Source organism: Motacilla alba, unplaced genomic scaffold, assembly GCF_015832195.1.
Source record: "Motacilla alba alba isolate MOTALB_02 unplaced genomic scaffold, Motacilla_alba_V1.0_pri HiC_scaffold_37, whole genome shotgun sequence".
Taxonomy (NCBI): Eukaryota; Metazoa; Chordata; class Aves; order Passeriformes; family Motacillidae; genus Motacilla; species Motacilla alba.
This window is the reverse complement of record NW_024037469.1, coordinates 397111-411117: the sequence shown is the minus strand read 5'-3', so window position 1 is coordinate 411117 and position 14007 is coordinate 397111.

Sequence of the window (14007 nt, the reverse complement as noted above, 5' to 3'; positions counted from 1 at the left end):
GTTTGCAGAGCTCCATGGGCACTCTCAAAGCAGCCTGAGTTGGCAGAGGTGGAAGCTTGTCCCTGGGCGTCATTTTCAGATTCGCGGAAACACAGCAGGCAGACGGCCCCGAAGGGCGAGGGCCTACCTGGTACTGACAAATGCTTCCGCCCGGGGAAACTAAGCTAACCACACCACGTGCCTGGTCTCAGTTTGCAGAACTCCATGGGCATACTCAAAGCAGCCCGAGTTGGCACAGGCGGCAGTTTGTCCCACGGCGGCATCTTGATATTCGCGGAAATCCAGCGAGCAGCCGCCCCAAAGGGCCAAGGGCCTACCTGGTACTGACAAAGGCTTCTGCCCGGGGAAAGAGAACCCACCACGCCACGTTCCTGGTCTCAGTTTTCAGAGTTCCATGGGCACTCTGTAAGCAGCCCGAGTAGGCACAGGTGGCAGCTTGTCCCTGGGCGGCACCTTCAGATTGGCGGAAATCCAGCAGGCAGCCGGCCCCTAAATTCCAAGGGCCTCCCTGCTACTGACAAAGGCTTCTGCCCCAGAAAAACCAAACTCACCACCCCACATTCCTGGTCTCAGTTTGCAGAGCTCCATGGGCACTCTCAAAGCAGCCTGAGTTGGCACAGGTGGAAGCTTGTCCCTGGGCGTCATTTTCAGATTCGCGGAAACCCAGCAGGCAGCCGGCCCCGAAGGGCGAGGGCCTACCTGGTGCAGACAAAGGCTTCTGCCCGGGGAAAGAAAACTCAGCACCCCCCGGTCCTGGTCTCAGTTTGCAGAGCTCCATGGGCACTCTCAAAGCAGCCCGAGTTGGCACGGGTGGCAGCTTGTCCCTGGGCGGCATCTTCAGATTCGCGGAAATCCAGCAGGCAGCAGGCCACGAAGAGCCGAGGGCCTACCTGGTACTGACAAATGGTTCTGCCCGGGAAAACAAACCTCAGCACCCCACGTACAGGTCTCAGTTTGCAGAGCTCCATGAGCACTCTCAAAGCTGCCTGAGTAGGCACGGGTGGCAGCCTGTCCCTGGGCGGCATCTTCAGATTCGCGGAAATCCAGCAGGCAGCTGGCTTCGAAGGGCCGTGCGCCTACCTGGTACTGACAAAGGCTTCTGCCCAGGGAAACAAAATTCTACAACACATTTTCCTGGTCTGAGTTTGCAGAGCTCCATGGGCACTCTCAAAGCAGACCGAGTTGCCACAGGTGGCAGCTTGTCCCTGGGCGGCATCTTGATATTGGCGGAAATCCAGCAGGCAACCGGCCCATTAGTGCCAAGGGCCTACCTGGTACTGACAAATGCTTCTGCCCGGGGAAATAAAACCCACCAACCCACATTAATAGTCTCAGTTTGCAGAGCTCCATGGGCACTCTCAAAGCAGCCCGAGTCGGCAGGGGTGGCAGCTTGTCCCTAGGCGGCATCTTTAGATACGCGGAAATCCCCCTGCCGCCCGGCAACGAAGGGCAGACGTCCTACCTGGTACTGACAATGGCTTCTGTCCCTGAAAAACAAAATTCGCCAACGCACGTTCCTGGTCTCAGTTTGCAGCGCTCCATTGGCACTCTCAAAGCAGCCCGAGTTGGCACAGGTGGCAGCTTGTCCCTGGGCAGCATCTTCAGATTCGCGAAAACCCAGCAGGCAGCTGGCCCCGAAGGGCGAGGGCCTACCTGGTACTGACAAATGCTTCTGCCCAGGAAAACTAAGCTCACCACACCACATGCCTGGTCTCAGTTTGCAGAACTCCATGGGCACACGCAAAGCAGCCCGAGTTGGCACAGGCGGCAGTTTGTCCCACGGCGGCATCTTGATATTCGCGGAAATCCAGCGAGCAGCCGCCCCAAAGGGCCTAGGGCCTACCTGGTACTGACAAAGGCTTCGGCCCGGGAAAAGAAAACCCACCACGCCACGTTCCTGGTCTCAGTTTGCAGAGTTCCATGGGCACTCTCAAAGCAGACCGAGTTAGCACAGGTGGCAGCTTGTCCCTGGGCGGCATCTTGATATTTGTGGAAATCCAAAAGGAAGCTGGCCCCGAAAGGCCGTGGGCCTACCTGGAACAGACAAAGGCTTCTGCCCAGGGAAACAAAATTCGCCAACACACGTTCATGGTCTCAGTTTGCAGAGCTCCATGGGCACTCTCAAAGCAGCCCGAGTTGGCACAGGTGGCAGCTTGTCCCTGGGCGGCTTCTTGAGATTGGCGGAAATCCAGCAGGCAGCCGACCCCGAAGGGCGAGGGCCTACCTGGTACTGACAAAGGCTTATGCCTCGGAAAAAAAACCTCACATCCCACGTTCCTGGTCCCAGTTTGCAGAGCTCCATGGGCACTCTCAAAGCAGCCTGAGTTGGCACAGGTGGCAGCTTGTCCCTGGGCTGCATCTTGATATTCGTGGAAATCCAAAAGGCTGCCTGCCCCTGAAGAACAAGGGCCTACCTGGTACTGACAAATGCTTCTGCCCGGGGAAAGAAAACTCAGCACCCCACGGTCCTGGTCTCAGTTTGCAGAGCTCCGTGGGCACTCTCAAAGCAGCCCGAGTTGCCACAGGTGGCAGCTTGCCCCTGGGCAGCATCTTCAGATTCGCGGAAATCCAGCAGGCAGCCGGCCCAAAAGGGCGAGGGCCTACCTGGTACTGACAAAGTCTTCTGCCTCGGAAAAAAACCTCATTTCCCACGTTCTTGGTCTCAGTTTGCAGAGCTCCGTGGGCACTCTCAAAGCAGCCCGAGTTGGCACAGGTGGCAGCCTGTCCCTGGGCGGCATCTTCAGATTCGCGGAAATCCAGTAGGCAGCAGGCCACGAAGAGCCGAGGGCCTACCTGGTACTTACAAAGGCTTCTGCCCGGGAAAACAAACCTCAGAACCCCACGTACAGGTCTCAGTTTGCAGAGCTCCATGGGCACTCTCAAAGCCGCCTGAGTAGGCACGGGTGGCAGCTTGTCCATGGGCGGCATCTTGATATTCGTGGAAATCCAGAAGGAAGCTGGCTTCGAAGGGCCGTGCGCCTACCTGGTACTGACAAAGGCTTCTGCCCAGGGAAACAAAATTCACCAACACATATTCCTGGTCTGAGTTTGCAGAGCTCCATGGGCACTCTCAAAGCAGCCCAAGTTGGCACAGGTGGCAGCTTGTCCCTGGGCGGTATCTTGATATTGGCTGAAATCCAGCAGGCAACCGGCCCATAAGTGCCAAGGGCCTACCTGGTACTGACAAATGCTTCTGCCCGGGGAAATAAAACCCACCACCCCACGTTAATGGTCTCAGTTTTCAGAGTTCCATGGGCACTCTCAAAGCAGACCGAGTTAGCACAGGTGGCAGCTTGTCCCTGGGCGGCATCTTGATATTTGTGGAAATCCAAAAGGAAGCTGGCCCCGAAGGGCCGTGGGCCTACCTGGAACAGACAAAGGCTTCTGCCCAGGGAAACAAAATTCGCCAACACACGTTCATGGTCTCAGTTTCCAGAGCTCCCTGGGCACTCTCAAAGCAGCCTGAGTTGGCACAGGTGGCAGCTTGTCCCTGGGCGGCATCTTGATATTGGCGGAAATCCAGCAGGCAGACGGCACCTAAGAACTGAGGGCCTACCTGATACTGACAAAGGCTTCTGCCCAGGAAAAAAAAACCCACCACCCCACGTTCCGGGTCTCAGTTTGCAGAGCTCTATGGGAACTCTCAAAGCAGCCTGAGTTGGCACAGGTGGCAGCTTGTCCCTGGGTGGCATCTTCAAAGTCGCGGATATCCTGCAGCCAGACAGTCAAAAAGGGCCGAGGGCCTACCTGGTACTGACAAAGGCTTCTGCCCGGCAAAACAGAACTCACAAACCCACGTTCCTGGTCTCAGTTTGCAGAGCTCCATGGGCACACTCAAAGCAGCCCGAGTTGGCACAGGCGGCAGTTTGTCCCACGGCGGCATCTTGATATTCGCGGAAATCCAGCGAGCAGCCGCCCCAAAGGGCCAAGGGCCTACCTGGTACTGACAAAGGCTTCTGCCCGGGGAAAGAAAACCCCCCACGCCACGTTCCTGGTCTCAGTTTGCAGAGCTCCATGGGCACTCTCAAAGCAGCCTGAGTTTGCACAGGTGGCAGCTTGTCCCTGGGCGGCATCTTGATATTGGCGGAAATCCAGCAGGCAGCCGGCCCCTAAGGACTGAGGGCCTTCCTGATACTGACAAAGGCTTCTGCCCGGGAAAAAAAAAACCACCACCCCACGGTCCTGGTCTCAGTTTGCAGAGCTCCATGGGCACTCTCAAAGCAGCCTGAGTTGGCACAGGTGGCAGTTTGTCCCTGGGGGGCATCTTCAAATTCGCGGATATCCTGCAGCCAGACAGCCAAAAAGGGCCGAGGGCCTACCTGGTACTGACAAAGGCTTCTGCCCGGGAAAACAGAACTCACCAACCCACGCTCTTGGTCTCAGTTTGCAGAGCTCCGTGGGCACTCTCAAAGCAGCCCGAGTTGGCACAGGTCACTGCTTGTCCCTGGGCAGCATCTTCAGATTCGCGAAAACACAGCAGGCAGACGGCCCCGAAGGGCGAGGGCCTACCTGGTACTGACAAATGCTTCCGCCCGGGGAAACTAAGCTAACCACACCACGTGCCTGGTCTCAGTTTGCAGAACTCCATGGGCACACTCAAAGCAGCCCGAGTTGGCACAGGCGGCAGTTTGTCCCACGGCGGCATCTTGATATTTGCGGAAATCCAGCGAGCAGCCGCCCCAAAGGGCCAAGGGCCTACCTGGTACTGACAAAGGCTTCTGCCCAGGAAAAAAACCTCACATCCCACGTTCCTGGTCCCAGTTTGCAGAAATCCATGGACACTCTCAAAGCAGCCCGAGTTGGCACAGGTGGCAGCTTGTCCCTGGGCGGCATCTTGATATTGGCGGAAATACAGCAGGCAGCCGGCCCCGAAGGGCGAGGGCCTACCTGGTACTGACAAAGGCTTCTGCCTCGGAAAAAAAACCTCACATCCCACGTTCCTGGTCCCAGTTTGCAGAGCTCCATTGGCACTCTCAAAGCAGCCCGAGTTGGCACAGGTGGCAGCTGGTCCCTGGGCAGCATCTTCAGATTCGCGAAAACCCAGCAGGCAGCTGGCCCCGAAGGGCGAGGGCCTACCTGGTACTGACAAAGGCTTCTGCCCGGGAAAAACAAACCCACCAACCCACGTTCCTGGTCTCAGTTTGCAGAGCTCCATGGGCACTCTCAAAGCAGCCCAAGTTGGCACAGGTGGCAGCTTGTCCCTGGGCGGCATCTTCAGATTCGCGGCAATCAAGAAGGACGCTGGCCCCAAGCGACCGTCGGCCTACCTGGTACTGAGGAATGTTTGTGCGCAGGGAATCAAAATTCGCCACCCCACATTCCTGGTCGCAGTTTTCAGAGCTCCGTGGGCACGCTCAAAGCAGCTCGATTTGCCACAGGTGGCAGCTTGTCCCTGGGCGGCATCTTCAGATTCGCGGAAATCCAGCTGCCAGCCTACCGCTATGGGAAATGGTCCGAACTGGTACAGACAAAGGCTTCTTCCCCGGAAAACAAAACTCACCCACCCACGTTCCTGGTCTCACTTTGCAGAACTCCATGGGCACTTTCAAAGCAGTCCGAGTTGCCACAGGTGGCAGCTTGTCCCTGGGCGGCATCTTCAGATTCGTGGAAATCCAGAAGGAAGCTGGCCCTGAAGGACCAATGGCCTACCTGGTACTGACAAAGACTTTTGCCTAGGGATATAAAATTCGCCAACACACGTTCCTGGTTTCTGTTTGCAGAGCCCCATGGGCACTCTGTAAGCAGCCCGAGTAGGCACAGGTGGCAGCTTGTCCCTGGGCTGCATCTTCAGATTGGCGGAAATCCAGCAGGCAGCCCGCTCCTAAATTCCAAGGGCCTCCCTGCTACTGACAAAGGCTTCTGCCCCAGAAAAACCAAACTCACCACCCCACATTCCTGGTCTCAGTTTGCAGAGCTCCATGGGCACTCTCAAAGCAGCCTGAGTTGGCACAGGTGGAAGCTTGTCCCTGGGCGTCATCTTCAGATTCGCGGAAACCCAGCAGGCAGCCGGACCGAAAGGGCGAGGGCCTACCTGGTACTTACAAAGGCTTCTGCCTCGGAAACAAAACCTCACATGCCACGTTCCTGGTCCCAGTTTGCAGAGCTCCATGGGCACTCTCAAAGCAGCCTGAGTTGGCACAGGTGGCAGCTTGTCCCTGGGCTGCATCTTGATATTCGTGGAAATCCAAAAGGCTGCCTGCCCCTGAAGAACAAGGGCCTACCTGGTACAGACAAAGGCTTCTGCCCGGGGAAAGAAAACTCAGCACCCCACGGTCCTGGTCTCAGTTTGCAGACCTCCATGGGCACTCTCAAAGCAGCCCGAGTTGCCACAGGTGGCAGCTTGTCCCTGGGCGGCATCTTCAGATTCGCGGAAATCCAGCAGGCAGCAGGCCACGAAGAGCCGAGGGCCTACCTGGTACTGACAAAGGCTTCTGCCCGGGAAAACAAACCTCAGCACCCCACGTACAGGTCTCAGTTTGCAGAGCTCCATGGGCACTCTCAAAGCTGCCTGAGTAGGCACGGGTGGCAGCCTGTCCCTGGGCGGCATCTTCAGATTCCCGGAAATCCAGAAGGAAGCTGGCTTCGAAGGGCCGTGCGCCTACCTGGTACTGACAAAGGCTTCTGCCCAGGGAAACAAAATTCTACAACACATTTTCCTGGTCTGAGTTTGCAGAGCTCCATGGGCACTCTCAAAGCAGCCCGAGTTGCCACAGGTGGCAGCTTGTCCCAGGGCAGCATCTTGATATTGGCGGAAATCCAGCAGGCAACCGGCCCATAAGTGCCAAGGGCCTACCTGGTACTGACAAATGCTTCTGCCCGGGGAAATAAAACCCACCAACCCACGTTAATGGCCTCAGTTTGCAGAGCTCCATGGGCACTCTCAAAGCAGCCCGAGTCGGCACGGGTGGCAGCTTGTCCCTAGGCGGCATCTTTAGATACGCGGAAATCCCGCAGCCGCCCGGCAACGAAGGGCAGACGTCCTACCTGGTACTGACAATGGCTTCTGTACCGGAAAAACAAAATTCGCCAACGCACGTTCCTGGTCTCAGTTTGCAGCGCTCCATGAGTACTCTCAAAGCAGCCCGAGTTGGCACAGGTGGCAGCTTGTCCCTGGGCGTCATCTTCAGATTCGCGAAAACCCAGAAGTCAGCTGGCCCCGAAGGGCGAGGGCCTACCTGGTACTGACAAACGCTTCTGCCCAGGAAAACTAAGCTTACCACACCACATGCCTGGTCCCAGTTTTCAGAGGTCCATGTGCACACTCAAAGCAGCCCGAGTTGGCACAGGCGGCAGTTTGTCCCACGGCGGCATCTTCAGATTGGCGGAAATCCAGCAGACAGCCGGCCCCTAAATTCCAAGGGTCTCCCTGCTACTGACAAAGGCTTCTGCCCCAGAAAAACCAAACTCACCACCCCACATTCCTGGTCTCAGTTTGCAGAGCTCCGTGGGCACTCTCAAAGCAGCCCGAGTTGGCACAGGTGGAAGCTTGTCCCTGGGCGGCATCTTCAGATTCGCGGAAAACCAGCAGGCAGCCGGCCCCGAAGGGCGAGGGCCTACCTGGTACTGATAAAGGCTTCTGCCTCGGAAAAAAACCTCACTTCCCACGTTCTTGGTCTCAGTTTGCAGAGCTCCATGGGCACTCTCAAAGCAGCCTTAGTTGGCACAGGTGGCAGCTTGTCCCTGGGCGGCATCTTGATATTGGCGGAAATCCAGCAGGCAGGCGGCCCCTAAGGACTGAGGGCCAACCTGATACTGACAAAGGCTTCTGCCCGGCAAAACAGAACTCACCAAACCACGTTCCTGGTCCCAGTTTGCAGAGCTCCATGGGCACTCTCAAAGCAGCCTGAGTTGCCACAGGTGGCAGCTTGTCCCTGGGCTCCATCTTGATATTTGTGGAAATCCAAAAGGAAGCTGGCCCCGCAGGGCCGTGGGCCTACCTGGAACAGACAAAGGCTTCTGCTCAGTGAAACAAAATTCGCCAACACATGTTCATGGTCTCAGTTTGCAGAGCTCCATGGGCACTCTCAAAGCAGCCTGAGTTGGCACAGGTGGCAGCTTGTCCCTGGGCGGCATCTTGATATTGGCGGAAATCCAGCAGGCAGCCGGCCCCTAAGGACTGAGGGCCTACCTGATACTGACAAAGGCTTCTGCCCGGGAAAAAAAAAACCACCACCCCACGGTCCTGGTCTCAGTTTCCAGAGCTCCATAGGCACTGTCAAAGAATCTAAGTTGGCACAGGTGGCAGCTTGTCCCTGGGTGGCATCTACCAAATCGCGGATATCCTGCAGCCAGACAGCCAAAAAGGGCCGAGGGCCTACCTGGTACTGACAAAGGCTTCTGCCCGGCAAAACAGAACTCACCAACCCACGTTCCACATCTCAGTTTGCAGAGCTCCATGGGCACTCTCAAAGCAGCCCGAGTTGGCACAGGTGGCAGCTTGTCCCTGGGCGGCATCTTGATATTGGCGGAAAGCCAGCAGGCAGCCGGCCCCGAAGGGCGAGGGCCTACCTGGTACTGACAAAGGCTTATGCCTCGGAAAAAAACCCTCACATCCCACGTTCCTGGTCCCAGTTTGCAGAGCTCCATGGGCACACTCAAAGCAGCCTGAGTTGGCACAGGTGGCAGCTTGTCCCTGGGCTGCATCTTGATATTCGTGGAAATCCAAAAGGCTGCCTGCCCCTGAAGAACAAGGGCCTACCTGGTACTGACAAATGCTTCTGCCCGGGGAAAGAAAACTCAGCACCCCACGGTCCTGGTCTCAGTTTGCAGAGCTCCATGGGCACTCTCAAAGCAGCCCGAGTTGGCACAGGTGGCAGCTTGCCCCTGGGCGGCATCTTCAGATTCGCGGAAATCCAGCAGGCAGCCGGCCGAAAAGGGCGAGGGCCTACCTGGTACTGACAAAGGCTTCTGCCTCGGAAAAAAACCTCACATCCCACGTTCTTGGTCTCAGTTTGCAGAGCTCCGTGGGCACTCTCAAAGCAGCCCGAGTTGGCACAGGTGGAAGCCTGTCCCTGGTCGGCATCTTCAGATTCGCTGAAATCCAGTAGGCAGCAGGCCACGAAGAGCCGAGGGCCTACCTGGTACTGACAAAGCCTTCTACCCGGGAAAACAAACCTCAGCACCCCACATTCCTGGTCTCAGTTTGCAGAGCTCCACGGGCACTCTCAAAGCTGCCTGAGTAGGCACGGGTGGCAGCTTGTCCATGGGCGGCATCTTCAGATTCCCGGAAATCCAGAAGGAAGCTGGCTTCGAAGGGCCGTGCGCCTACCTGGTACTGACAAAGGCTTCTGCCCAGGAAAACAAAATTCACCAACACATTTTCCTGGTCTCAGTTTGCAGAGCTCCATGGGCACTCTCAAAGCAGCCCGAGTTGCCACAGGTGGCAGCTTGCCCCTGGGCAGCATCTTCAGATTCGCGGAAATCCAGCAGGCAGCCGGCCCGAAAGGGCGAGGGCCTACCTGGTACTGACAAAGGCTTCTGCCTCGGAAAAAAACCTCATTTCCCACGTTCTTGGTCTCAGTTTGCAGAGCTCCGTGGGCACTCTCAAAGCAGCCCGAGTTGGCACAGGTGGCAGCCTGTCCCTGGGCGGCATCTTCAGATTCGCGGAAATCCAGTAGGCAGCAGGCCACGAAGAGCCGAGGGCCTACCTGGTACTGACAAAGGCTTCTGACCGGGAAAACAAACCTCAGAACCCCACGGTCCTGGTCTCAGTTTGCAGAGCTCCATGGGCACTCTCAAAGCAGCCCGAGTTGCCACAGGTGGCAGCTTGCCCCTGGGCGGCATCTTCAGATTCGCGGAAATCCAGCAGGCAGCCGGCCCAAAAGGGCGAGGGCCTACCTGGTACTGACAAAGGCTTCTGCCTCGGAAAAAAACCTCACATCCCACGTTCTTGGTCTCAGTTTGCAGAGCTCCGTGGGCACTCTCAAAGCAGCCCGAGTTGGCACAGGTGGCAGCCTGTCCCTGGTCGGCATCTTCAGATTCGCTGAAATCCAGTAGGCAGCAGGCCACGAAGAGCCGAGGGCCTTCCTGGTACTGACAAAGCCTTCTACCCGGGAAAACAAACCTCAGCACCCCACACTCCTGGTCTCAGTTTGCAGAGCTCCATGGGCACTCTCAAAGCTGCCTGAGTAGGCACGGGTGGCAGCTTGTCCATGGGCGGCATCTTCAGATTCCCGGAAATCCAGAAGGAAGCTGGCTTCGAAGGGCCGTGCGCCTACCTGGTACTGACAAAGGCTTCTGCCCAGGGAAACAAAATTCACCAACACATTTTCCTGGTCTCAGTTTGCAGAGCTCCATGGGCACTCTCAAAGCAGCCCGAGTTGCCACAGGTGGCAGCTTGCCCCTGGGCAGCATCTTCAGATTCGCGGAAATCCAGCAGGCAGCCGGCCCAAAAGGGCGAGGGCCTACCTGGTACTGACAAAGTCTTCTGCCTCGGAAAAAAACCTCATTTCCCACGTTCTTGGTCTCAGTTTGCAGAGCTCCGTGGGCACTCTCAAAGCAGCCCGAGTTGGCACAGGTGGCAGCCTGTCCCTGGGCGGCATCATCAGATTCGCGGAAATCCAGTAGGCAGCAGGCCACGAAGAGCCGAGGGCCTACCTGGTACTGACAAAGGCTTCTGCCCGGGAAAACAAACCTCAGCACCCCACGTACAGGTCTCAGTTTGCAGAGCTCCATGGGCACTCTCAAAGCCGCCTGAGTAGGCACGGGTGGCAGCTTGTCCATGGGCGGCATCTTGATATTCGTGGAAATCCAGAAGGAAGCTGGCTTCGAAGGGCCGTGCGCCTACCTGGTACTGACAAAGGCTTCTGCCCAGGGAAACAAAATTCACCAACACATATTCCTGGTCTGAGTTTGCAGAGCTCCATGGGCACTCTCAACGCAGCCCAAGTTGGCACAGGTGGCAGCTTGTCCCTGGGCGGTATCTTGATATTGGCTGAAATCCAGCAGGCAACCGGCCCATAAGTGCCAAGGGCCTACCTGGTACTGACAAATGCTTCTGCCCGGGGAAATAAAACCCACCACCCCACGTTAATGGTCTCAGTTTTCAGAGTTCCATGGGCACTCTCAAAGCAGACCGAGTTAGCACAGGTGGCAGCTTGTCCCTGGGCGGCATCTTGATATTTGTGGAAATCCAAAAGGAAGCTGGCCCCGAAGGGCCGTGGGCCTACCTGGAACAGACAAAGGCTTCTGCCCAGGGAAACAAAATTCGCCAACACACGTTCATGGTCTCAGTTTCCAGAGCTCCCTGGGCACTCTCAAAGCAGCCTGAGTTGGCACAGGTGGCAGCTTGTCCCTGGGCGGCATCTTGATATTGGCGGAAATCCAGCAGGCAGACGGCACCTAAGAACTGAGGGCCTACCTGATACTGACAAAGGCTTCTGCCCAGAAAAAAAAAACCCACCACCCCCACGTTCCGGGTCTCAGTTTGCAGAGCTCTATGGGAACTCTCAAAGCAGCCTGAGTTGGCACAGGTGGCAGCTTGTCCCTGGGTGGCATCTTCAATGTCGCGGATATCCTGTGCCAGACAGTCAAAAAGGGCCGAGGGCCTACCTGGTACTGACAAAGGCTTCTGCCCGGCAAAACAGAACTCACAAACCCACGTTCCTGGTCTCAGTTTGCAGAGCTCCATGGGCACTCTAAAAGCAGCCCGAGTTGGCACAGGTGGCAGCTTGTCCCTGGGCAGCATCTTGATATTAGGGGAAATCCACAAGGCCGCCTGCCCCTGAAGAACAAGGGCCTACCTGGTACTGACAAATGCTTCTGCCCGGGGAAAGAAAACTCAGCACCCCACGGTCCTGGTCTCAGTTTGCAGAGCTCCGTGGGCACTCTCAAAGCAGCCTGAGTTGGCACAGGTGGCAGCTTGTCCCTGGGCAGCATCTTCAGATTCGCGAAAACCCAGCAGGCAGCTGGCCCCGAAGGTCGAGGGCCTACCTGGTACTGACAAATGCTTCCGCCCGGGAAACTAAGCTCACCATACCACGTGCCTGGTCTCAGTTTGCAGAACTCCATGGGCACACTCAAAGCAGCCCGAGTTGGCACAGGCGGCAGTTTGTCCCACAGCGGCATCTTGATATTCGCGGAAATCCAGCGAGCAGCCGCCCCAAAGGGCCAAGGGCCTACCTGGTACTGACAAAGGCTTCTGCCCGGGGAAAGAAAACCCCCCACGCCACGTTCCTGGTCTCAGTTTGCAGAGCTCCATGGGCACTCTCAAAGCAGCCTGAGTTTGCACAGGTGGCAGCTTGTCCCTGGGCGGCATCTTGATATTGGCGGAAATCCAGCAGGCAGCCGGCCCCTAAGGACTGAGGGCCTTCCTGATACTGACAAAGGCTTCTGCCCGGGAAAAAAAAAACCACCACCCCACGGTCCTGGTCTCAGTTTGCAGAGCTCCATGGGCACTCTCAAAGCAGCCTGAGTTGGAACAGGTGGCAGTTTGTCCCTGGGGGGCATCTTCAAATTCGCGGATATCCTGCAGCCAGACAGCCAAAAAGGGCCGAGGGCCTACCTGGTACTGACAAAGGCTTCTGCCCGGCAAAACAGAACTCACCAACCCACGCTCTTGGTCTCAGTTTGCAGAGCTCCGTGGGCACTCTCAAAGCAGCCCGAGTTGGCACAGGTCACTGCTTGTCCCTGGGCAGCATCTTCAGATTCGCGAAAACACAGCAGGCAGACGGCCCCGAAGGGCGAGGGCCTACCTGGTACTGACAAATGCTTCCGCCCGGGGAAACTAAGCTAACCACACCACGTGCCTGGTCTCAGTTTGCAGAACTCCATGGGCACACTCAAAGCAGCCCGAGTTGGCACAGGCGGCAGTTTGTCCCACGGCGGCATCTTGATATTCGCGGAAATCCAGCGAGCAGCCGCCCCAAAGGGCCAAGGGCCTACCTGGTACTGACAAAGGCTTCTGCCCAGGAAAAAAAACCTCACATCCCACGTTCCTGGTCCCAGTTTGCAGAAATCCATGGGCACTCTCAAAGCAGCCCGAGTTGGCACAGGTGGCAGCTTGTCCCTGGGCGGCATCTTGATATTGGCGGAAAGCCAGCAGGCAGCCGGCCCCGAAGGGCGAGGGCCTACCTGGTACTGACAAAGGCTTATGCCTCGGAAAAAAACCCTCACATCCCACGTTCCTGGTCCCAGTTTGCAGAGCTCCATTGGCACTCTCAAAGCAGCCCGAGTTGGCACAGGTGGCAGCTGGTCCCTGGGCAGCATCTTCAGATTCGCAAAAACCCAGCAGGCAGCTGGCCCCGAAGGGCGAGGGCCTACCTGGTACTGACAAAGGCTTCTGCCCGGGAAAAACAAACCCACCAACCCACGTTCCTGGTCTCAGTTTGCAGAGCTCCATGGGCACTCTCAAAGCAGCCCAAGTTGGCACAGGTGGCAGCTTGTCCCTGGGCGGCATCTTCAGATTCGCGGCAATCAAGAAGGACGCTGGCCCCAAGCGACCGTAGGCCTACCTGGTACTGAGGAATGTTTGTGCGCAGGGAATCAAAATTCGCCACCCCACATTCCTGGTCGCAGTTTTCAGAGCTCCGTGGGCACGCTCAAAGCAGCTCGATTTGCCACAGGTGGCAGCTTGTCCCTGGGCGGCATCTTCAGATTCGCGGAAATCCAGCTGCCAGCCTACCGCTATGGGAAATGGTCCGAACTGGTACAGACAAAGGCTTCTTCCCCGGAAAACAAAACTCACCCACCCACGTTCCTGGTCTCACTTTGCAGAACTCCATGGGCACTTTCAAAGCAGTCCGAGTTGCCACAGGTGGCAGCTTGTCCCTGGGCGGCATCTTCAGATTCGTGGAAATCCAGAAGGAAGCTGGCCCTGAAGGACCAATGGCCTACCTGGTACTGACAAAGACTTTTGCCTAGGGATATAAAATTCGCCAACACACGTTCCTGGTTTCTGTTTGCAGAGCCCCATGGGCACTCTGTAAGCAGCCCGAGTAGGCACAGGTGGCAGCTTGTCCCTGGGCGGCATCTTCAGATTGGCGGAAATCCAGCAGGCAGCCCGCTCCT